At 44.5% G+C, this 25,382-nt stretch overlaps 1 protein-coding gene across 3 annotated transcripts in view; it reads right to left on the reverse strand.

The window, feature by feature from the left end:
- Positions 1-25,382, reverse strand: part of LOC133377580 (uncharacterized) — an 87,736-nt gene that overhangs the window by 18,902 nt on the left and 43,452 nt on the right. The window contains exon 4 of one of the 3 annotated variants that reach the window (XR_009760743.1): positions 14,010-14,304. The exons of 1 other annotated variant lie outside the window; for it this stretch is intronic. The gene's annotated coding sequence lies outside the window, so the exon portion shown is untranslated. Of the gene's footprint in view, positions 1-14,009; positions 14,620-25,382 lie in introns of those variants that run through there. One more of the 3 variants, XR_009760742.1, reaches the window with a different exon arrangement.

A 25,382-nucleotide genomic window follows, 5' to 3' on the forward strand; every position in this document is an offset into this window, starting at 1 on the left:
TATGGGCGGTCTATAAATGAAATAAAATAAATAAATAAATAATATAGGGTTAAACCAGCAACAGAGAAGTGCCAAGGCCGAAATAGCAGATGTTGCTAGCGAGGGCACGGTTTGTGTATATAATGCTGGGGAAACCGAAAGCACAGTGTGGGGGTTGTGGTAGAAGTCAGAAGGAGCTGGATTTACGTGTAGTGCATAGTCTTGTGTCAGTAAAGACTCTTAAAACTTTCAACTGTCTGAGCCTGTTTGTTCTCTGGATAACTGAGCCAAGACTGGGTACCTTGGGCCGGCCAACGCAAACATTCCGCAGCACGACACTTTGACCCTTTAATTTTTTGGGAGCAGGGTCCCAGCAAGGTCCCAATATCTCCAGAGTCTTACAAGGCAATCAGCATGAAAGGGGAATATATTAGACACTGAAAAGAGTTTCTAACTTGCATCCTTGTCCTTTCCTGGTGATTGCAGGCAATCAGAGAGAAAGGAGATAAGTCAGCCACTGAGAAGACTCTTTTCAGTAGCTAACAGTCTTCGCTTGCATGCTGATTGGCTCCTAGGGACATCTGTTGTTGTGGGGAAGGCATTAACAAGGATCTCATTCTCAACCCAGCTGCAAAAGAAAAAAAGGGGAGGGTGTGTGGCTGTGACTATCAAGAAGGGACCCTGCATTTCTGAATTTGCCACTATATGACTGATATCAACTGTCTTAATAATGTTGCTTCCTCCCTACTAAAACAAGATCAGTACAGCACATGTCTTGATTCTGTTATGTGGGTTGACGTGGACTGAGTGGTGGTGTTGCCACCACTCACCATATGCTCAGAGACACGTTACCAAATTTTTCCAAGCTATATAGGAAGTGGATTGGACTGTGAAAGACCAACCCAAATTGTTTGCATTTTTACACATTTGTAGGGCAATGGTAAAGCACCTCAGAACACCACTTACCATGAAAACCCATTCATAGGGTTGCCATAAGTCGGAATCAACTTGAAGGCATTCCATTTTCATTTTTTTCAGGGCAGTACAATATCTCAAAGAGGAGGTCAGTTCTCCTGCTCCCCTGATGAAGTCACTATAGCTGCCCAATTTCCCTGCTTTTAAAAGTTTGATAGAAATATCTGTTGGCTATGGGCACATTCTAAAACTACAAGGGTTTTTTTGTCTATTAGTGAATTTCTCTCCTTTTTGATCCAGGAGGTAAGAAATGGAATCCTATGCAGTGGGAGGGAAGCAAGAAGGAGGGGAAGGAGAGGAGGAGGGCAGGTTTGACCATTTGCATGCTTATTGAGTTCAGTGGGATTTACTTCCCTGCATTCATGCTTAGGATAGGTGAAACTGACCATGGGGGAGGAGGAGGGACAGAGGGCTGGAGTGGACAGGGGAGAAGGAAGGAGGAAGAAGGGAGGAAGAAGGGAGAGGAGAGGGGAAGGTGTGGAGAAGGAGAGAGAGGGAAGGAGAGGAGAGGGGAGAGGGGAAGGACAGGTCTGATTATTTGCATGTTTATTGAGTTCAGTGGGATTTACTCCCGTGCAATCATGCTTAGAATATTATTTATTTATCTAATTTGTATCCCGCCCTTCCTCCCAGCAGGAGCCCAGGGCGGCAAACAAGGCACTAAAAATACTTTAAAACATCATAAAAACAAATCTTAAAATACATTAAGACAAGACAGCGTTAAAAGCATTTAAAAAAACTTTTTAAAAGGGTTAAAAACATTATTAAAAACATATTAAGCAATTCTGACACAGACAGGGATAGCTGTCAACTTAGTAGGTAAAACTGACCATGGAGCAGGAGTGGGGAGGGGATAGGAGAGGGAAGGAGGAAGGGAGAGGAGGGAGGGATGAAGGAAGTGGGAGGGAAGGGGCAAAAGGGAGAGGATAGGAGGGAGGAGAAGGAGGGAAAAACAGGATTGATCATTTCCATGGTTTTTGAGTTCAGTGGGATTTACTCCTGTACAATCGTGCTTACGATAGGTTGACTTGCGGGAGAGGCAGGGAGGAGGAAGGAGGGGGAAAGAAGGGGAGGTGAGGAGATTGGGTGAGCAGGGGGAAAGCCCCTTTCCTTTCCAAAAGGAAAACATTGTGAACAGCATCATTGTTTTTCAGACTTTCCCTCACCTTTTTATTCTACAGCAGGAACATATAGTCTCCCACCCAAATTTAAACCAAAGCTGTCCCTGGCCACATCCACACTAGACGTTTATTTCACTTTAGTCATGGCTTCCCCCAGAGAATCCTGGGAAGTTTAGTTTTTGAATGGTATTGAGAGTTGCTAAGAGACGTCCTATTCCCCTCACAGAGCTACAATCCCCAGAAGAGGGTCTGACTGTTAAACCCCTCTGGCCACTGGATAATAGATTTCAATGTTAAATTTCTTAAATTAATTAAAAATCAGCCAGGCATTTTTTTTTTACCTTTTAAACTACACAAGATGAAGGTCAGGGCATGGGGCAAGATCAGTAATGGGATTACACTTACTTTGCGAACATGGCTGATTTTTAATTAATTTCAACAAATTATGAGATCATTGACAGAAAAAAGTCCAACAGGAGTCTGGATTTTTTTCCTCTTGTTTTACACTTTGAATTCTTGATTCTCTCTGAGCGTTTTGTGTATCACCATGAAAACTCAGAGAGTTGTTAAGCAAGCATTTCTGAGTTCAGGACTATAAGTTTTATATGGCTTTGTTTTGAAATGTGCTTATGGGAAGCAGCAGAATGGCATGTGGAGTATTTTCAATGTAACGTTGTGGAATGCAAAAAAATCCATATTGGTTATAGTATACAGCCACTCTCACTGCGGTATAATTCCAGTATTCTATGTTCAGTTCTGCTTTTATATTGTCTTCTTGGGACTGTGGTATATGGTGTGTAAAGGATTAAGAGGAGTTTGACTGCAACCATTCCTCCTCCTATGACTCAGTATGTGGGATGTATGCTCAGCCACCTATTCAGTTCTACATAAGCTGATCTCAGAGGTTGTCCTGTTTATCGACTGTTTAATAAAGAAATCCTTCCGCTATTCTCTTGGAGTCCGCCATGGTTCATGGTTAACAGGAAGGTGTGCAACCACATGTGTAAATGTATTACAGGTAGAATTTTGGCCTGTATGTCACTTAACCGATTGGACCCTTATGTACCATCAAAATATCTCATTAAGACATAAATCTCACAAACAGTAGGTAAGGAAGTAAAAATGCATCTGGACAGTATCCTTTTAGGTTGACTGTAGGTTTTAATTCACCCACTGAAACTAGTGAGACATATGCTCACTTCAGGCATTCTGTTCTCACACAATTAACGTTCTGTGGAGGAGTGCCCCATTCCATCATGATCCCCATAGGCCTCCATGAATTCAAAGGCGACTGCCTGCAGTGGGGAGCCCAAACTACTCTTGCATCGTATAACCCTGGTTTTTCAGAGGTCAAAAAGACACATAGGGGGATGCTACACAAGTAGATCGCCACTCAAGCAGTCACTCTCCAACTTATGGAGGGGACATAAGGGGAATTCCCACAACCCTGCCGCCTCCTCATGACGTTAACTTCATGGGCATGTTCAATTTTGAATTACTCTCATTCTTTCAGTATCTGCATCACCAAAAGCTAGAAGTGTGGTAATTTTGGGATTCGTTCATATGCGTGCAAAATATGAGATGACGGGTGCATACACACAATACATTTAAAGCAAATCCCCCCAAAGAATCCTGGGAACTTTTGTTAAGGGTGCTGGGAAGTGTAAACTACAGTTCCCAGGATTCTTGGGGAGGAGGTGCTTTAAATGTACAGTGTGTATGCAGCCGGAATGGCCATATTCCAGAATCCACTCAGATGCAGCCAAAACAAGATACACCCATATTACACGATATATATATACGACTTTCAAAATGTTCTACTAATGAAAAAAGATTGAATCAGGTTGCCCAGCCTTTCATCTATTGCGTGTCTAGAGTTTATTATCAAATGCTTATGACCAAATTGGAGGAAATAAATCAGAACAAAACTGATTATGTCATTCAAATTACGGCCACTGGCTATTGTCCGAAACTATGCATAACCTCCAATTTGATTTTAAGTCTCCAAAGTAACTTTATAATAATTTTTCTTTAATGCACCCCATCTAGGATAAAAAAACCTTTAAATTATTCTTAGATTCAAAAATATCAAAAGGTTGACACATACTTCTGTATGAGGTATAAAAAAAGCCCCTAATACACTGGTAATCGTTGTAATTATGTGCAATTTTCTGAAGTGTTTAAAGGTGAAGTGAAATGGGCTTTTTTTGTTGTTGTTAAAGATGAAATGAAAAAGAAAGCAACTGATTGAGGCCTGCAATTATTAGCAGAATGCCTCGGGTTTATGTGTAGCCAATAAATACCTTTTAAAAATATAAATTAGTTTCTTTCTTTCCCTCCCAAGAAACATTCACAGGACCAAAGGGATTGGTGGACTTGGCAATAGCAAACCATAGCACTGCAAAGCAATGTGATATATCTTGGAAAGCACTGAGGCTTCAGTCCTATGCACACTTTCTTGGAATTAATCTCCTTTGAACACTATGGAATTTATTTCCAATCATGCAAACACAGGATTGTGCTGTTTATCTGTTTTCAGTGCATGCTGCCAAGAGGATGCATATTTTTATTGTAGCACATATTCTAGCACATCAGGACCCCATGTGGAGGCAAATCAGGATGTGCTATTGACCCTTCACCCTCACCCATTTAAGCCAATTTTGTTTCATTGAAACTCCTTCCCCACCATTACCCAACAAAAAACATCCTCAGTGTTTTCTCCTCAGCAAGACTTGCAAGTTTGCTTTGAAATTTTACTTGAGGTGAAACTTGGTGGAAGCACAGTGTGCTGCTCCCACCACAACTTATTTTAGGAGAAGAGCTATATCTTAGCTTCTGCCAGTCAGTGTAGACAGTATTAAGATAGATCAAGCAGTGGTCTGACTCTCTACAAGGCAGTGGTTTCAAAGAGGTTTATAATAAATATAAAATAAAAATAACATAAAACAACAACAGAAATGCAACTAGAACAGTCCATGCACAATTAAAAACCCAATGGACACAAGAAAACAGCAGCAAACCTAAAATAAGGGTTGCTTGGTTTTTCAGACAAGAAATAAGGCCCATCTGCACTATACATTTAAAGCAGTATAGTACCACTTTAAAAAGCCATAGATTCCCCTGAAGTATCCTGGGAACTGTAGTTTGTTAAGGGTGCTAAGAGTTGTTAGGAGACCCCTCACAGAGCTAAAATTTCCAGAAGAGGAAGAAGGATTTGTTATTAAACCATTTGGAATTGCAGCTATGTGAGGGCAATAGGGGTAACAACTCTCAGTATCCTTAACAAACTATACAGTTCCCAGAATTCTTTGGGGGAAGCCATGACTGTTCAAAGTGATATAGTACTGTTCTAAATATTTAGTGCAGATGGGGTCTACGTTACAGCACAAAGAGGCATGGGAGGTGCCTTTGTGAAAAAGAGATGAAGCTCTCCAACATCCCCAAACCCTTTTCTGATTGGTTCTTTAAATTACCCTTTTGCTCATGCCTAGAATTAGGTTCTTTATTAGTAAATGCTGTGTCAGGAGAAAAATCTTCATCACATCACATTAGGGTCCAGGAACAGCTTCCCTTTTTCTTGGGGAAACTGAAGTGATACTAGAGTCTTATCAGGGTACGCTCTTGGCCCACAGCCATTGAAAGTATTCAACTTCATGTCTTCTTCACGCTATGGTCTATTCTGGCATAAGCCAAGGCCTAGTCATCATCACAATCACTGAACTGTTTTCTCTCTCATTTCAGAATCTAGAGGTCCAGGCTGAGAAAAACACCTGCCCTCCTTGCAACAGGAAACAGATAGTCAGGTTGCTTATGAGCCACAGTTGTGAAACAAAGCTTTCTTCAATTCTACAGCTCTCTAGGCCCGGTCTTCAGTACCCTTGGACCCTCAAAATTAGAGCAGACCTACACCTGATGGGGGCAGACCCAAAAGTCTGCAAAGCCTGAAGCAAACATAGGTGGGGTCAGAACTAAAAGCTACCACAGTGGAGATATAACAGTCATTGCACTTGATACCGGCAAGACCGGCCCCCTTCTTGTGAATGCAGAGGGTCGATGGTCCTTGCTTTCTTCTTTCCTCCGTGTCTACTTAGCGTCTTTATATGTCACAGGTTATCAACAAGAGTCATCAACGTAGGCGGAGGATAGAGGAGACCCCACTCAAGGATTCTTGAGTCTTGGGAGGTACCAGAAATTTTCTATTTGGGAGTCAGACTTCAGATAGCAGTATAATCTTTATAATATATGCTATTTATTCATATATTGCACACTAATAAAATGTATTTTAGGTGGCCTTAGCCAACACTGCAAAACCCAAAAATAAGAATACATATCAGCAAGAAAGAAGTTGCTGGTTATCCATTTCACATCAAAGTATTGAAGGCACATCTTAGTTAAAATAGGTTACAATAGATGAAAGACTGAGTTAACTCTAAGTTATATTATAAAGCCAAAGTTATAAAGTACAGTAGGGCCCCGCTTCTTGGCATCCTGCTTCTCAGAGTTCTGCTAATATGGCGGTCAGGCTTGCTGGGAAGAGTGGGAGGCGGGGAAGCTTCTTGGTGCCAGCTGCGGCAGCGCTCTCTGCCTCAGCCCTGGACCAGGACACCCCAAGCTGGCAGGAGGAGGAGGGGAGGAGAAAGAAGCAGCGCCAGCCTCCCTCCCCCCTCTCTCTCCGGCCTGCAGTGAGGGTGAAGCGGGCCGGGCTGAAGAAGTGAGCTGCCCAGCGCAGCCAATGCCGAGGCCAGCGCCAGGAGGTGGGGCGGCACCAGGAGGCACCAGAACCTGCCTTGTAGATGTGCCCATAGGTCCCCCTCCCCATCTTGCAGCCCTCGTACTCGAAGAGGCCCACCACAGGCACTGGGGAGGAGGAGAGGGAGGAGGCCCCCGATGCCACCATGACACAGACTATCCAGGTGAAGGTGGAGGGTAAGGGAGGCTGCCACATGTGCAGGGAAGAGGTGAGGGTGGGGGAGGGGGATGGAGGCTGCTACTGGTGGTACGGCTACTCCCCTCAGCTGGCTGAAGAGCCAAACAGGCAAACCGCACCAAAAAAACCCACACCCAACAGACTTCATCGCCACTTCTGACAGCCTGGCTGCAGCCCACTCATATGGTGGGTTAGGTTTCAGACCCCCTCCATGCGGCCCCTGCCTGACGCTGCGTTTGATCCACTTTGCGATGATTTTCACTTTTCGGCGGGGGTCTGGAACCTAACCCGCTGTATGAGTGGGGCCGTACTGTACATGGAAATACATGTCATGCTACATCACCCATCAGATGTCATGGATGGAATAGACAGAACAGTTCTCCTGCATTCTCTTCAACCTTCACTCCATGCAGAGTGGAGGGTAATGAGTGCTGTAAAACCTGGTCTTTTACACTTTGTATCAAAGTGGGGGCATGTTTCCATAGCCTTATCAATTGCCGCCTTTCCACTGCACCTCCTCATGTCACCTTCTCCAAGTCCTTATCAACAACTAGTTTGCTTAACATTACCATATAAGGGGCTTCCTTACAGCCAGAGTGTTGCCTGACTGCCTAGACTTCCTTATCACTGTACTGTGCCTCATAGTATAACATTGCTTTATTCGGAGGGGAGGGCAACGCCCATTTTTAAAACGAACCTTTTTTACTCTTTCACTCTTTTGTAACTTATGCATCAATAAGCTATAGGCTAAAGTGGTTGGAAGTAAATGGAAGCTATTTCGGCAATATTTTATAAACATTTTAAGCCAATATTTGGGCTGGCTCATTACACACTGCTGTAGTAGCAGCAGCATATCTTTCCTCCAGGTACACTTAGTATATGCATTGTCTAAGATTGTTCAGCCCATGACTTGCTCTGGAAATCAGCAGGGCTACCATGGAGGAAATGATTTCAGAGTTGCAGCCTTAGGTATCTGACCTTTGATAAAAGAAGTCAAGCAGAAAATGGAAGGCATTGTGAAGGGCCTATCATAAAGACCGTCTTTTTGCCATTAAATGCATGCCACAGTTTGAAATCTGTATCTCTTCATGTGAGATATCTGTTTGAAAGCTTTCCCTAATGTCAGCTGTTGTACACTTTAGTATATGTCACAATCCTATTACAATAGTTCGCTATAATAATGCAATTCTGCAGGATAATTGTCATGATTATAATTAGTGGTCCATTGAAATGAGTGTCACTCCAATCATCTTAAATGTTTTAAAGTGCAATTCTCCACTGAAAAGTGAATAAATGGCACTGTGGGGTTCCTTCTTTATTTGTTACCATGTCTCAGTCATTTGCAACGCAATTTTACACCGTTTGCAAGATTATTTCCTTCCTTTAATTGCTGAGCCTTCAACACACCACTCCATTTTCCTATCTGTAAATATATTTATTCTTTATATTAAAGACAAGGTACAAAGGGCCTGCGAGAACCCCAGAAGCTATAAAAGAAAGAAAACTAATATTCAATTAAAACATCAAGTTGGAAGCATATGTAAAAGTTAAATGAATATCCCATGGTGTATTATTTACCTAAAACTCTAGGCCTTCTTCTGGTTAAACTAGGGATGGGATATTTATTCACCTTTTTGCACTGACTTCGAGTGTAATAGTTTAGACCTGCCACTAATATTAATTAAAAAGAAAACAAACAAGATTTGAAGCAAATCTTATAGCTCTGACATTCTCAAATCATGCTTTGAAAATATTTGTAATATTTTCAATTACTCTGCTGCACTTCAGTCAAGGACTAAGGCATTTTCACTGTAATTATTCTTATACTGACAAGCATTCTAATCACATCCAGATTCACACAATATAGTTACTTTTCCAAACTATCTGTATTCTTGTGATATTTTCAGTCTTTCATAGCAAACTCTCTCATTTCATCTTCCCAGCTCGCATGGTAGCAGCTGGATTTTGAGAACAGCAGAGTGTGCAGTGTCACAAACTTCAATGCAGTCTGACTAAAATGAAATTCAAATCCTCAAGGTTAGGTAACCTTATAGCCATAGAGTGGGGTAAGGTTACAGCAACATAGCCATGGGACAATTTAGGGCAGAGGTGGGGAACCACTTTGGGCTGGAGGGCTGGATCCAAAAGTAACCAATCATCCACTGGTCATTTTGACAGGTGGTCATGGTCACCCCTCTGTCAGTCATCTGACATATGACATCAGGCCCACCATATGATGTCAGGCATTTCATATCAGGCGCAGGAAACTTCAAGCCATGGCTGCGAAAGAAGAACTGGAAATGCACTTTAAGTGGACTGCCATTTCTTCCTTTGTAGCCACAGTTTGAATTGGTTGTGTTTTTTAATTCAAGCAACAGCTGCCAAGGAAGAACCTTGAATTAACAGGTGTCAAATTCAAGTCATGGCTCAAAGGAAGAATTGGGAGTGTGTTGACGCCTTTTTTCTTTTGCCATACATGAATCAGAAGTGCAATCCAAGCCTTAGAGTGCACACCTGATTCTTACAGTGGCAGCTGGTGGCTCCAAGTTAGTGGGGCAGTGGAATCTGCTCTGGATTTTAGTCTGAACTTTCAAGGAGCTCTCCAAGGTGCTTCAGCAAGTTTGAAAGTTTCAATCCTCACTGATATGGAGCCAGCAGCTGCTACTGGATTCTCCCTTTACAGCCATACCTGAACTTTCCTGTGCCTGATATCACATGGTTCACAAAAATACTGCCTCACAGGCCAAATCCAGAGGACCAGTAGTCCTAATTCCTAACCACTTGTCTAGGACACTGAATACCAACCCTTTTATCAATTGAACTTCCTTTGGTTTCTGAGACTTCAGCAGGCACCATTCATACAAGCAGCATCCCTTTAGAACAGTTGTTCTCATATTATGAAAACAGCCTCCCTCAGAAGTACAGGCTGTTGTCATGGTGCAGTTCAAGCTCTCCTCTAACTGTTTTAATTATAACTCTAAAATTAAAATACATTATATAAAACATTTGTGATACTGCGCTGTGTATAAGCAAACTTGAAACTCCCAAACGTTCTGCTCTCATTTTGAGTGTCAGTAGCCTATGTGAATAGTACATGATCTTGTTACTGAAAGCAGGTTGCCTTCCCATGACTGTTGTGCCCCAGACTGAGGGAGAGCTAGATCGGGAAGAAGAGTCAGATGAGGACGAGATCCCTTGGGAAGTTGGGGGAAGGGAGAATATCGGAGAGGGTTCTAACAGATCCCAGACTCCCACACCCAGCACGTCCGTGGATGCAGTTCCTGCCCCTTCTGCAAGTCTGATGTCTGAGAAGTTGGGAAGATATTCCCCGGTCGTGCCCTCCATGCCTGCGCAGGAATCCCCGCCGGACACTTCGAGCGCTTCCCAGCCAATCAGCGTCCAGCTTCCAGGGCCCACACTGTCACCTAGTGAAGCCCCCCTTACTGATGTGTCATTTGAGACTCACCCCCTCACCCTGTGCGAGGAGGTGCGAGAAGAGAGACTTTCAAAAGGTGAAACTCAGGTGGCGCTGCCATTTACGTGCGAAAACTTTCCCTACTTAAGCCAGTGTCATCCGAGGCACAAGTGCTGAGTCAACTTTTCCCAAATACTGCAGAGACTGCTTAGTTAGGATAGTTAGGAAAAGTAGTGAGTCAGAGTAGTCAGGTGTATAAAGCGCACCACTTTGGATGTAACCGTAACCTTAATAAAAAGAGGGAAAAACATCACCTCGCCTCAGTCTGAATCCGCCAACTCTGGGCTGTTAAAGACACCAGATCACTTCCAGAAAGACACAGACAGCCTGTTCCCATCCAGAAGTTGGTACTGTTGATCTCTCTCGACTATTGCTCAGTTTTCATTTTCTTTTCTTTCTCTGTGCCAGAGAAGAGCTGGCAGTGATTTCTCTGACAGTTTCATAACCAATATTAATCCATTATTGTCTGATTTGGAAAGGGAGAGCTACAAATGGCGGAATTATATGGTAAGTGCTGCAAGGACTGGGACACCCTGCTTGACCCGGGCTTCATAGAGAGATTGCAGTTAATCTTGCAGTATCTTGCATCAGTTCCTGGCTTCGGTCAGGGGGCATAAAAGCCTGGCTGCCCTTGGGTGGCAGGTCTGCCACTGGAGGGGTTGCCACCAAAAGGGGTTGTCATTTGGAGAGACCCTTAGGGAATCCTGAGGGTTAGGGCCCTACCCCCTCCTATTTTTTAAAAAAATCAATCTAGAGGAGATTGGTAGTGGGAAGGGTATATGGAGCATGTCTAGTTCCTGCGCAGGGTGAGAGCCTGTGCAGTGAACTGAACAACAGGAGAAAGTCGCCAGATGCCTTCAGAGTGAGAGTCTGCAATTTGCAGAAGGCTGGCCCTCCCTGGGTGTGAGACAGGAGGGGGAATAGATGGGCCCTGTGTGAAAAATATTGAGTGTGTCTGACTGTTCCCAATTCTTGCAGAGGCCTATTGAGATAACTGGCTCAAATAAGTTTTGTTGGTGGGCTCTTGTTGGGTCCACATCAGGTGTTTAGGAGGAGTCTTAGTAAGGAGGAGCATGGGTGATACCACCCCAATTTCAGTGATCATGGGTAGAGGGAGGTATAGCCATGGGGAGGTGGTGAACTACCATAGAAGATCAGGACAAGGCTATTTATGCCTTGTTCCTCGCTCCCACTCCTCTCATGAATGGGTTTCTTGTTGCTCATCTGCTGTACCCACTGGCCTGTGTGTATTGTTCAATGCCAGATCGGTACACAATAAGACCACACTCATCTGTGATTTGATCATGGATGAAGGTGTTGATTTGGTGTGCATTACTGAGACCTGGGTGGGTGAGCTAGGAGGAGTTGATCTGACCCAGCTTTGCCCACCTGGATACTTGGTGCAACACCAGCACAGGCTGCAGGAATGGGGGGAGGGAAGAGTTGCTGTGGTCTACAGAACTTCCATCTTTGTCACCAGGAAACCACTCTGTTTTGGAGCTGGCTATGAGGCACCTGCTGTTTGGCCAAGGAGACAGTAAACTAGGGTTGCTGCTGGTATACCATCCATCCTCCTGTCCGGCAGCTTCTCTGACTGAGCTAGCAAAGGCCATCTCAGCTGTGCTGTTGGAGGAACCCAGAACAATAATGCTGGGTGATTTCAATGTCCATGCTGAGGCTACCTCTAGTGTTCCAGCTTGGGACTTCATGGCCTCCATGATGAGCATGAGGATGTCTCAAGCTGTCATTAGACTGATGCATAGGGCAGGGCACACCCTCAACTTGGTTTTTGCTCCAGATGGAGGAAGGAATGGTTTGGAGATAAGGAGATTGATGTAACCCCATTGTCATGGTCAGACCACTTCCTGGTGAGGTTTAGACTTACGGCTCCAATCCTCCCCTGCAGGGGTGGTGGTCAGATTAAGGTGGTCCACCCCCCAAGACTAACAGAATTCACAGGATTCCTGAATGCCCTGGGGGACTTCCCAATAGATAAAGCTGCTGACCATGATGAAGCCTTTGTCACGCTGTGGAACAGCAATGTGCATCGGGCTCTTGACACAGTAGCCCCCGAGCACCCTCTCCAGCATTGTGGAGCCCAGTTTGCACCTTCGTACACCAGTGAACTAAGGGCAATGAAACAGGCTGGATGATGGCTAGAACTCAAGAGGTGAAAGACATGCTGTGAGGCTGATCGGGCACAAGTAAAACATCATAACCATGGCCACTGTGCAGCAGTGAGGGCGGCGAAGAAGGCCCACTTCTCTGCCATCATTGCATCCTGAAGAGCTTTACTATATTGTCAGGGGTCTGTTGACATCAACTCCAGGAAATGGAGTTTTAGATCCTTCAGAGGCCCACTATGAATTGTTTGCAAGGCACTTTGAGGTTAAAGTTGCTCATCTCCGTAGCAATCTTGATGCCCCATCCACATCTACTGTAGTCCCAAGTGCGGTGTCCAGTGCAACATCTGCTGCAACTTCTTGGGAACGGTTTCAGTTGATGTGGTCTAATGACGTAGACAAGGTGCTTGCAATGATGCAGCCAGCAACGTGTCCTCTTGACTCTTGCCCTTCTTGGCTTATTAAAACTTGCCGAGGGGGTTAACCAACAGGATCCAGGGTGTGTCAATGCATCATTGCGGGAGGGAGTGGTTCCAACCATCATGAAAGAGGTGGTGATCCGACTACTCCTGAGAAAGTCCAACCTGGACCCATTGGTTTGCAACAACTACCGGCCGGTTGCAAATACCCCCTTCTTAGGGAAGGTGATTGAGAGGGTTATGGTGTTAGGCCTGGTTATGGGACTGAATGGGTCAGACACCCTGATGGAAGACCTTTATTGGGAGAAGGACAGGGAGAGTGCAACCGTGTTATTCTTACTCAATCTCTTGGCGGCTTTTGATACCATTGACCATAGAATCCTTTGGGATGACTTGGTGAGATGGGTATTGGATGCACTCTTTTACAGTCCGTCCAATCCTATCTACAGGGTCATTTTCAGAGAACAGCATTGGGTGATTATCTTTTGGCCCCCTGGCAGTTGTGCTGTGGGTTGCCGCAGGGTACCATCTTGTTCTCCCATGCTGTTTAACATCTATATGATGCCCTTGGGAGTGGTCATCAGGAGATTTGGGGCAAAGTGTCAGCAGTAAGCTGATGATACCTATCTCTATTTCTCTGTAACATCTGAATCGGGAGAGGCTGTGCAAGCCCTAGACCGCTGCCTGGACTTAATGTGATCTTAAAAAATATCTACCCAAAGTTAGCCTTTACTCTTTTAAAGCACTCATCGTACTCACAATCATAGTGGCCATTCTTTTTCTTGAGTACGAGATGGCAAAGGATGAAACCAGCCTTAGATGAATAGAAACACTGCTGTGCACACTATAGTTAGTTGGCTGGCTGCTACCTAGGCTTTATATCAGGGGTAATTTCTGATTTTCCCAATATGTACAGCTCAGAATTAGGCCTTTTCAGGGTTTTGAGGCAGAAAAATCAACTCAGCAACCAGTAAAAAGAAAATTCCACTTGCTTTCCACAATTAGTTTCCAATCAGTTAGTCCTTTATATAGCAATCCTTGATTGTCCAACAGGAAGGAAAATCTAAAGTTCAGGAACAAGACTAGAACGAAGGGCCCTCAAGGAGGAGTTAACACCTTTAGGTTCCAGGTACATGTTTGTCCATCTTCTCCTGTAACATTTTACCCTGTCACTGCGATCTTCAGCTGAACCTCTCCTCCGGGCAAGGCAGGTGGTGATTGTAGAGTTTTTTCCTGTTGTGACGCTCCATCTGGAATGTTCTTTCTTGGGCAACTCATCTGGCACCTATGTTGAGTGGAACACATTTTATTCTCCCAAGCTTTTGGGAGATCGTTTAAGCTACTGTGGCTATTTTATTGCTGCATTCTAGGATCTTGTCTGCTCCTTTTTTCTGTTTTATAGATATGTGTTTTCATTATTTTAAGGCAGCCTTCAGCAACCTGGCACAGATGGGAATTGTAGTCCAAACCATCTGGAGGGTGTCAGGTTGGCAAAATCTGTTTTATTGTATTTAGAGATGGACAAATCTGCCAGTTTCTCTCTGTGTCTCATTTTTCCAGACTTAAGTTCAGTTCTCCATACTTCCACATCAATTTGCACCTTTTTAAAAGAAAAAATCCTCATAAAAATTCATCAGCATTTTAGTGTGCGTTTCTCCTAATAACATTTTTGCATGAAATTTTGCCTGATTCAGACATTTTGGCAAGCCATTTCTCCTAACATAATGCATTTAATTAATATCTGTATTTTATGCATGTTTTATTCTAAATATACACATTGTTATGCACATTATTTGGTTAGAGAACTGTATTATGACATTCAGAGAAGTGCAGATTTTGAAGGATGGCTGCATTTTGGTTCAAGTATTATTTTAGGAGGTGCATAGGATTGCATTAAAGGTAGACCAAACTGAACTTCTCCCCCATCCCTAATTGTGTTGCTATTTTTATTCTAATGCCAGCCTTTGTTCAAGAAACTGGTTTATACATTTAACAAACCAACCAACCCTTACTTGGGCCTATCCTTTTGGTGACCAGAGTGCAAATGACAGAAACTTTGCTAGGATATGACATTTGTGACCTTCCATTCATTTCGGTGCTTTTTCTGGCTGTTTACAAAGAATTGTTCCCTACCTGGAACAAATGCTAGATTTTCTTGAGTTATAGTGCTGTGCTGCATTGTCTCCTCATAATACAAATGCCATTCTGACCTCCCTCCTGCCATCTGTCCAGTGGATCACCGAACCCATGTAAAAGCATCTAATTTAAGAAGCAAAGGAGGCTACCGTAGCCAATTAACATAGTGGTAGGAAGTTTAGCTAACTGTAATGAAATTAGTCACATTTGGGGGCTTGCCAGGGTAATGGGGCAGTGATTTCTTATACCTGCAGAAGTTATCCTGGGAACCATAAAGATGTGGATGCTGCTGACCTTAGTTACTCCTCTCACGCATATCACTGACCGTGATCTCATTCGACTCTCTGCTGAGTAGCTTTCTTTGTCTCACTTTCTTCCTTTCCCCCTTAAACCTCATGCATTGTTTTAATTTCACTGAGAATAATGTAATTGAAAAGCTTCCACCCCTCATTGCCTTCCCAAACAAACAGTACAGGCATCTTCCTGGTGTGTTTGTAACAGACTGTGAAGCAGAACAAACATTATAGGCAGACATTCCAAGAGAGAAACACATGGCAGGTGCATCTTGATATAATGCTAACTCTGCCTTCTCAATCAACAGCAAAGGCATTCCTGAATTTCATGGGTGATAAGACTCATTTCTCCAGGCTATCTTCCGTGTGTAGTTAAATTTCGGTTGCGAGGGTTATTCTTTTTCCCCTAAGGAAAATTATATCCCCCTCCCTTACAAATGGCAACATATTTCTTGTTTTAACCTGGGTAGTTATATAAAATAATAATAATAATAATAATAATAATAATAATAATAATAATAATAATAATAAAATTTAATTTTTGTGTCGCCTATCTGGCCGAAGCCACTCCAGGCGACGTACAAACTAAAATTCAGTAAAATACAATACAATGCAGATAAAATACAATGAAGTCATTAATCACAGCAGCATGAGATCAGTTAGGGCAATCAATAGATAATAAGTATCCCAAAAAAGTTAGCCCTCCCCGGAAATCCTAAAGGCCTGTCCAAAGAGCCAAGTTTTTAAGGCCCGGCGGAATGTATCCAGGGAAGGGGCATGGCGAAGATTGAATGGGAGGGAGTTCCAGAGAGTGGGGGCCACCACTGAAAATGCCCTCTCTCTAGTCCCTACCAACCTAGCTGTTTTCGTTGGTGGGACTGAGAGAAGGCCCTGTGTGGCTGATCTAGTTGGGCGGCTTAATTTGTGGTACTGGAGGCGCTCCTTCAGGTAAACTGGGCCGAGACCGTATAGGGATTTAAAGGTTAATACCAACACCTTGAATTGGGCCCGGAAAACAACTGGAAGCCAATGTAGGTGAAATAATAGTGGTGTGATGTGATCACGGCGGCGGCTGTTTGTAAGCAACCGAGCCGCCGCATTCTGCACCAGTTGTAGTTTCCGGACCGTTTTCAAGGGTAACCCCACATAGAGCGCATTGCAGTAGTCTAATCGAGAGGTGACCAGGGCGTGTACCACCAGTGGGAGCTGATGAATAGGGAGGTAGGGTTGCAGCCTCCGTATGAGATGTAACTGGTACCAAGCTGCCCGGCTCACTGCCGAAATCTGAGCCTCCATGGACAGCCTGGAATCAAGAACCACCCCGAAGCTGCGGACCTGATCTTTCAGGGGTAAACTTACCCCATTAAACTGTAGGTCAACAGCACCCAACCTCCCCTGTCACCCACAAGTAGCACCTTGGTCTTATCAGGATTAAGCTTCAGTTTGTTCCTTCCCATCCACCCACTCACAGATTCCAGGCACTTGGACAAGGTCTCCACAGCCATCTCTGGTGAAGATTTAAAGGAGAGATAGAGCTGCGTGTCATCAGCATATTGGTGACATCGCAGCCCAAAACTCCTGATGATAGCTCCCAGCGGTTTTACATAGATGTTAAATAGCATGGGAGACAGGATAGAGCCCTGTGGCACTCCACATGTGAGGGGCCAAGGGTCTGAAACCTCATCCCCCAATGCTACCTGTTGATGCCTGTCAGAGAGAAAGGAACGGAACCACTGCAAAACAGTGCCTCCTATTCCCAATCCTTCCAGGCGACCTAACAAGATACCGTGGTCGACGGTATCAAAAGCCGCCGAGAGATCCAGGAGGACAAGAAAGGTGGATTCTCCCCTATCTAATGCCCTCCTCATATCATCCACCAGAGCGACCAAGGCTGTTTCAGTACCATGTCCAGTCCTGAAACCCGATTGGTATGGATCCAAATAATCCGTTTCATCCAAGTGTGCTGACAACTGGCCAGCTACCACTCGCTCAATGATCTTCCCCAAAAATGGCAAATTTGAAACGGGGCGAAAGTTGTTCAAGACTTGGGGATCCAAGGAGGCCTTTTTTAAAATAGGTTTTATAATTGCCTCCTTGAGGGCTGGTGGCAATGCACCCTCCTTCAAGGATGCATTTACCACCGCCCTGATCCCTTCGCCTAATTTCTCCCTACATTTCATAAGAAACCATGATGGGCAAGGATCAATCAGACAGGTGGTAGGCTTTACCGTTGAAAGCACCTTGTCCACATCCTCAGAAGGAAGAGGCTGGAACCGATCCCACTGAACTGGACTGCAATTGGTCAACTCTGGATCCTCCACTGCATACACAGCATACGGAATCGAGTTCTTCAGGTGTTCGACTTTATCAGCAAAGTGCTTTGCCAATTTGTCACAGGAAGCCTTAGAGTGTTCCAAGGGTTCCTGAGCAGCTGGACTGACCAGGCTTTGGACCACTTGGAACAGCTTCCTGGGACAGCACTCTGCGGATGCAATAGAGGCAGCAAAGAAATCCTTCTTTGTTGCCCTTATTGCCACCTGGTAGGCAGCTATTGCTGCTCTAACCTGTGTCCGAGCATCTTCAGAACGGGATTTCCGCCACCGGCACTCTAGTCGTCTCACCTCCTGCCTCAGACTACGCAACCGGGGTGTATACCACGGAGCCGTCTGAGTCCTATTCAGGGGGAGAGGACGTTTCGGAGCCACCCGGTCTAATGCCCTGGTGATTCCCTCATTCCACTCCATCACCAGGGTTTCGACCGGGCGACCTTCAGCAGGTTCCAATTCCCCCAGCGCAGTCAGGAATCCCTCTGGATCCATCAGGCGCCTGGGGCGGACCATTCTAATAGGTCCTTTACCCCTGCGGAGGGAGTGTGGCATCGAGACGTCAAAATTCACCAGATAGTGATCTGACCATGACACGGGGGTAAAAGAAATAGCTCCCAACTTCAGAACACTTCCTACCGCTCCCAGGACAAATACAAGGTCGAGAGCATGACCGGCTACATGGGTGGGCTCAGTGTTATTAAGGTACAGTTCCCAGGAAGCCATGGTTTCCAGGAAATCCCGAGGGGCTCCAATGAGAGTGGCCTCAGCGTGCACGTTGAAATCCCCCAGTACTAAAAGCTCTGGGGTCAATGCTCGTACATCCGAGATCCCCAAACTGCCCTTCGGGCCCAACCTCCAGTACATGCAATCAACAACCTTGGTCCTTGGGAGCGGAGGCCTGGTGAAAATCAAGGACTCCCGGTAGATGACTGCCACTCCCCCTCCCCACTTACCTACCCTCGGTTGCTGTGCATAATAGAAACCTGGCGGACACATGGCCTTAAGGATGGGAGCTGAGGCCTCGTCCAGCCAGGTCTCCGTGATACACACCAGGTCTGCGCACTCATCCAATATCATGTCATGGATGATAGATGTTTTTTGTGTCACAGACCTGGCATTACACATCAGCAATCGAAGGTCGGTAGGAATCCTGCTTCCCCCAGTTAACTTCTGGTTTTGGGCAGACCTGGAACATGGGATGGGTATTACGCATCTATCCCGTGTTCCTCTAAATTGACATGGTCTGCCCCAGCATCAATCTGGCACCTGCCACCCAAACTTGGTATAGCTTGGCCCCCCTCCTTCTCTGTTCCATCCCTCCTTGGTTTACACATGCCCCTATCCCTATTTGCCTGCTGGACAGGCCTATCTTAAACAATAAACAAATAAAAATAAAAACCCACCCCTTACATCCCGGGGGCTGCCAGTCACTTCTTGAAAACAATATACAAACAACATACATACAACAACATATATATAGAACAAACATACAACACATAACATATGACATACAACATACAATACACAACTTACACCCTACATACAACATACACTTAATTGTAATCACACCATACAATTCAACCTGCTAAGCCAACATCGTCCAGCACTATGTAAGTAGATGAAATCTTCCTTCTTCTCACCAAACGCCGCCAGGTACATGATAATGATGGTAAGGGCAAAAGCCCCAGTTTGAAGTGTAAATTGCGGCGGCGGCCCAAGCCGCATCCCACAACCACAGGTCAGGCACAGAGCAGGGACAGCCACAGTGGGCACAGCCCTGGCAACGGAGAGAGAAGCAGGCCGTCCAGCAGCCAGCCGCACCCCCCGCAATCAGCCGCAGCAACAACAAGAGCCCCCAACGCGTCCCAGCCAGACCAGCCGCAGCAGGGGAAGGAAAGCCCGCAGAAACGGCAACGCGGAGCACAACGACGGCAACAGCAGAAGCGGCGACGACGACAACGAAGGACCCAGCCCAGCGGCGACAGGGACTACCAGAGATGACGCCAGCGCGTCATAAACAATTCATTCAAATTTAAAAGTGATGCTTAGTTGGAGGAATGTTCACATGTCCTGTTCCCTGTTATGATATAGCAGTGACTTGAAAGGTACAACTTTTGGCTGGAAAATTGTACTTTAATTAATGGCACTTTGATAATGGGATCAGTCCTCTATGACAGAATGCCTTTCACTCCACAAGTAATCTGAATAGGACAGTGACAGTGAGTTTTTAGTTTGCCTGAATAACATTCAAGCAGTCAGACCAGAGGTAATGTCTACAGACGTGTAGATATCTCCTGCTTTTTGTTATTGCAATGATTATGTGTGAGAGAACGAACTGTTGCCCTCAGGACCTGCTAGCAGGCTTCTCAGGAGCATCTAGTTGGCCACTGTGAGAACAGGATGCTGGACTGTGGCCTGTTCCAATAGGCCTCTTATGTCCGTAAGTACTATGTAATGTACAAAATGTAGGATCCCAGAAAGTGATGGGAAAGTACTGGGTAAGGATGTCCCAAGCATTCAAAAAGGGGCACTTGAAAATTTGAGTGCTCCTATTTGAATGCACTTGTGCATTTCAAAGGCAAGCAGAGCCCTTTGTGGACAGTCATCTGCTCCTCTCATCAATGTGGCTGTCTACTGATGTCTCTGGTGCTCTCCCACTTTTCTTGCCCTTCCAAGTACCTCACAAGGGCAAGAGAAGGGGGATGCAGTGGCAGAGATAGTGGATGTTCTAGCTCTCCAGTGGAGAGTCCTTTCTCAGCGAGAAGGTGAAGTCCAAACATTCCCTCAAGAAAATGATGTTATTCTTATTCATTTCTGCTTGGGGAGAAGGTCCTTTCAGCATTATGCTTTTATCAATAAGAACACCCGTCCCCTCACAGGATGCCCTCTGGGTCTGCTCCCAGCATCCACACATTAAGCACAGAAATCTGCTGTCAACTTCTCTCAACTGAATGCAACCAGGCACCACAGGATAGAGGGATGCAATCACAAGGAACAACTGCACACATTCCACTAAACACAAGTTCTCCTTTACTGGCATCCACGGATCATGCAGATGTCAAGAGTGGGAACAACATCATGGCAAGATCAGGAGGCATGATTCTCCTCCCTCTCCACTCTTTCATCCCTACACATGGAAGAGAATTTCTAAATAGGGCAAAAATATAATTGTGGCCCAATAATCCAATAGTCCTCCAGTTGTCGTTGGAGTCCAATTCCTATCATCCCCAGCCAGTGAGGCCAGTGGTCAGGAATTATAGGAGTTATAGCTCCCAATATCTGGAGGTGCCCCACTGGCTACGCCTGTTCTATGAGGTCCTCTGTATGATACAGAGAGGCAGAGAGAGATCTGACAGGCTTTATAGATAGTTTCACAGGTTTTCCAGACATTGGTATGCTTTGCTTCTTACTAGCAGACATAAATATGCAACCTATAAGACAGAATTGCTTGCTGTTACAGTGGAAAAACTCATCATGTAATGTCAATTGTTGTAGTGTGTCACAATGACCATCTGCTCTAAGCTGACAACTTTGTGAAGTGCTTCTTTCTCATTGTGTTATATCTTCCTTTCTTTGGAATCACCTTTTGTTGAAATTGAACTTTATTTGGACACCTTTTTAAAAAATTGTCCAGATATGTTATGCTGTTGTTATGAGATTGCCTTTGGTTTGAAGTCCATAACTATAACTGAAGTAGCAATGGGCAAGCTGCTTCCTCAAGTTAGGCTGCGATAAGCAGAGCTATTTTGTGAATAGGAAAATGCTATGGCTTATTCTGAGCTATTTTGAGTTAAACCAGGTCCAGTCCATCCGTAGCATCCACAAGCTTCCTTTCAATGCTTCAATCAACAAAAAATTCTATAAATACATTCAAAGCAGGAGACCATCTAGGGAGACCATCTAGGGAGACCATCTAGGAAGGCGATTGGACCCTTGGATGATAAGGGAGTCAAAGGTATACTAAAGAACGATAAGGAGATTGCAGAGAAGCTAAATGAATTCTTTGCATCTGTCTTCACAGTGGCAGATATAGGGCAGATCCCTGAACCTGAACTAACATTTGCAGGAAGGGATTCTGAGGAACTGAGACAAATAGTGGTAACGAGAGAGGAAGTTCTAAGCTTAATGGACAATATAAAAACTGACAAATCACCGGGCCCGGATGGCATCCACCTGAGAGTTCTCAAAGAACTGAAATGTGAAATTGCTGATCTGCTAACTAAAATATGTAACTTCTCCCTCGGGTCCTCCTCTGTGCCTGAGGACTGGAAAGTGGCAAATGTAACACCAATCTTCAAAAAGGGATCCAGAGGGGATCCCGGAAATTACAGGCCAGTTAGCTTAACTTCTGTCCCTGGAAAACTGGTAGAAAGTATTATTAAAGCTAGATTAACTAAGCACATAGAAGAACAAGCCTTGCTGAAGCAGAGCCAGCATGGCTTCTGCAAGGGAAAGTCCTGTCTCAGTAACCTATTAGAATTCTTTGAGAGTGTCAACAAGCATACAGATAGAGGTGATCCAGTGGACATAGTGTACTTAGACTTTCAAAAAGCGTTTGACAAGGTACCTCACCGAAGACTTCTGAGGAAGCTTAGCAGTCATGGAATAAGAGGAGAGGTCCTCTTGTGGATAAGGAATTGGTTAAGAAGCAGAAAGCAGAGAGTAGGAATAAATAGACAGTTCTCCCAATGGAGGGCTGTAGAAAGTGGAGTCCCTCAAGGATCGGTATTGGGACCTGTACTTTTCAACTTGTTCATTAATGACCTAGAATTAGGAATGAGCAGTGAAGTGGCCAAGTTTGCTGACGACACTAAATTGTTCAGGGTTGTTAAAACAAAAAGGGATTGTGAAGAGCTCCAAAAAGACTTCTCCAAACTGAGTGAATGGGCAGAAAAATGGCAAATGCAATTCAATATAAACAAGTGTAAAATTATGCATATTGGAGCAAAAAATCTTAATTTCACATATACGCTCATGGGGTCTGAACTGGCGGTGACCGACCAGGAGAGAGACCTCGGGGTTGTAGTGGACAGCATGATGAAAATGTCGACCCAGTGTGCGGCAGCTGTGAAAAAGGCAAATTCCATGCTAGCGATAATTAGGAAAGGTATTGAAAATAAAACAGCCGATATCATAATGCCGTTGTATAAATCTATGGTGCAGCCGCATTTGGAATACTGTGTACAGTTCTGGTCGCCTCATCTCAAAAAGGATATTATAGAGTTGGAAAAGGTTCAGAAGAGGGCAACCAGAATGATCAAAGGGATGGAGTGACTCCCTTACGAGGAAAGGTTGCAGCATTTGGGGCTTTTTAGTTTAGAGAAAAGGCGGGTCAGAGGAGACATGATAGAAGTGTATAAAATTATGCATGGCATTGAGAAAGTGGATAGAGAAAAGTTCTTCTCCCTCTCTCATAATACTAGAACTCGTGGACATTCAAAGAAGCTGAATGTTGGAAGATTCAGGACAGACAAAAGGAAGTACTTCTTTACTCAGCGCATAGTTAAACGATGGAATTTGCTCCCACAAGATGCAGTAATGGCCACCAGCTTGGATGGCTTTAAAAGAAGATTAGACAAATTCATGGAGGACAGGGCTATCAATGGCTACTAGCCGTGATGGCTGTGCTCTGCCACCCTAGTCAGAGGCAGCATGCTTCTGAAAACCAGTTGCCGGAAGCCTCAGGAGGGGAGAGTGTTCTTGCACTCGGGTCCTGCTTGCGGGCTTCCCCCAGACACCTGGTTGGCCACTGTGAGAACAGGATGCTGGACTGGATGGGCCACTGGCCTGATCCAGCAGGCTCTTCTTATGTTCTTATGTTCTTAATGTTCCAAGAATGCACCTGTTGACCTCCATATCACCTCCTGCTCCCACCCAGCCACTAAGCCCAGCACCAGCGAGTGGCCAGGTTGGTTACTGGTCGAGGGTTGTCATGAGTGCTGAGAAATCTGTATTTCCAAGATCTGTAGTTTATTAGGACTAATCAAAATCTCACAAAATAGCAAACAAGCTTTTTGTATTGCCCCAGGTACATGAGGCCACCACGTTGATGACACATGAGGTGACCACCTTGCTGAAGCTAAGCAAGCCTCGGTGTGGTTAGTGCCTGGATGAGTAATCTTCTGAGAAGCACGTACATGCTGCTTTGGGTCCCATAGTGAAAGGTGGCATATTCATGTAAGGAAATATAATTAATTAATTTTGGAGGACTATTATTTCCTTATGAACAATAAAGCTGCCATAGTCTTTTTATATTTCCCAGCTCTCACTGTACCAGGGAAGGGAGGAAACAGAGAGTCGTTCATGCCTCCAAACCAGAAGTAGCAACAAAATAACAAGGGAGAAATTATATTTTGTTTGCATTTTAATAAGAAACTACCTAATTCATGCTTCTCGAACCAATATGTGAATGGAAACATAGCTATCCTTCCAAATTTGCACTTCTCCACATTCTGCGATGCAGTTCTCTAATGAAACAATGTGCAGAGGAATGCATTTATTTGGGTAAAGTGTGCAAAATGCATATATTAGTGAGAATGTTAAAATGCAATACGTTAGCAAATATTGCTTGCAAAAATATATGTATTAGTAACAACTGCGAACAAAATGTGTTTATTAGGAGAAAGTCACACTATTTTTGCCAAATTTTCTAAGGATTTAAAACAAAACCACAAATTGCTGCAGAAATATGCAGAGCTGAATTTGGGGAAACTGAGAGAAACTGAAATTGACAGTTTCATCCATCCTTAGCAATACATTCATAGTTCCGTGACTAGAAGAAGGTTTAAAGGGTGTCAAGGCAGGAAACAAACTTGATTTAATTCAAATTAGTTCAGAATACATCATTATTTTTCATGTTCGACCATTGTTTACAAAGTGTAAGTTTTCTAGACTCTTGCCTAATTAGCTTTGAAATAAAGCTTTTGAAAGCATAATATTTTTGGAGGGCTAGTTGGCATCAGCTAATGGACCCATGGGGAATGTGTGTGGCCATAGCTGAGCTCACTGCCACAAACTGCTTACAGGGGAGCGCCATTTGTATAAACCAACACTTTCAGGTGGGGGGCTGAAAAGCAACAGGAGTGATCATGTGTGATCTGAGCAGTTCAAAAAATAATTGCTGCAAATCCAAGCAGCCACGTGTACAGCCCCCGCCTGTACAAATGGCAGCTCTGCATGAGTTGCAAACTCTGCTGTTGCTCCACAGGCACTCTCAGGGGGGCATTGCCAGACAGCTTGAGCCATTGATGATATGTCTGCACATGCTTTTATAAAATGCTAGTGAAAAAGCTCAGCACAATGTAACAATATTTTTGTTGCAGAATACTTTTGCCCAGATCATCTTTGAGCAGATTATTATTCCATTCAAATATCTGCATAACATCCAATGGTGTGCATCTGCTTGCTCAAGGGAAATCTGCTTGCACAACACCTCTGTTTTCTCCCTCTTGCAGCCCCCCATGTGCCACCCAAACATGCTCCAGAGGGTCCCCAAGCTTCCAGAGCATATTTTGAAGGTGTGAGGGAGGCTGCAGGTGGAGGAGAGGAAGGAGAAGGCCAGTTGCATGAGCAAGCACCCTATTGCGCTATGTTGGATTTATATGTAA

The sequence above is a fragment of the Rhineura floridana genome, chromosome 2, assembly GCF_030035675.1.
Source record: "Rhineura floridana isolate rRhiFlo1 chromosome 2, rRhiFlo1.hap2, whole genome shotgun sequence".
Classification (NCBI taxonomy): domain Eukaryota; kingdom Metazoa; phylum Chordata; class Lepidosauria; order Squamata; family Rhineuridae; genus Rhineura; species Rhineura floridana.